Genomic DNA, 643 nt, shown 5'->3' on the forward strand with positions numbered 1-643 from the left:
GGGGGGGTACCCCAAGAGCAGGGGGGAGCACCTCGAAATAGGGGGGGTACCCCTGAAACAAAAGGGAGCACCTCAAAAAGTGTGGGGGGGTACTCTAAAAACGGCAGGGAGCACCCCGAGATGGGGGGACCCCCAAACAAAGGGGGAGCACCTCAAAACAGGGGGGGCACCCCAAAAACAAAGAGGAGCAGCTCAAAAGATGGGGGGTAGCCACAAAAGCAGGGGGGAGCACCTCAAAAGAGGGGGGGGCACCCCTAAAACAAAAGGGAGCACCTCAAAAGGGGGGGGTACCCTAAAAACAGCAGGGAGCACCTTGAAACAGGGGAGGGTATCCCCCAAAAGAAGGGGGTGCCCCTCAAGACGGGGGGGCGCCCTAAAACAAGCGGGAGCACCTCAAAACGGGAGGACCCCGAAAGCAGGGGGGAGCACCTCGAAATAGGGAAGGGCACCCCAAAAACAAGGGGGAGCACCGAAAAGATGGGGGCCACCCTAAAAACAGCAGGGAGCACCTCAAAACGGGGGGACACCCCAAAAACAAGGGGAAGCACCTCAAAACGGGGGGGGAATGCCAAAAGCAGGGGGCAGCACCTCAAAATAGGAGGGGGCATCCCAAAATAGGAAGGGACCTCAAAAGTTTTGGGGG

General features: G+C 58.6%; 1 protein-coding gene across 1 annotated transcript in view; it reads left to right on the plus strand.

Moving 5' to 3' along the window:
* Nucleotides 1-643, plus strand: part of SPTBN2 (spectrin, beta, non-erythrocytic 2) — a 22,218-nt gene that overhangs the window by 315 nt on the left and 21,260 nt on the right. The window lies entirely within an intron of this gene.

The sequence above is a fragment of the Haliaeetus leucocephalus genome, unplaced genomic scaffold, assembly GCF_000737465.1.
Source record: "Haliaeetus leucocephalus isolate CR32 unplaced genomic scaffold, Haliaeetus_leucocephalus-4.0 Scaffold364, whole genome shotgun sequence".
NCBI lineage: Eukaryota > Metazoa > Chordata > Aves > Accipitriformes > Accipitridae > Haliaeetus > Haliaeetus leucocephalus.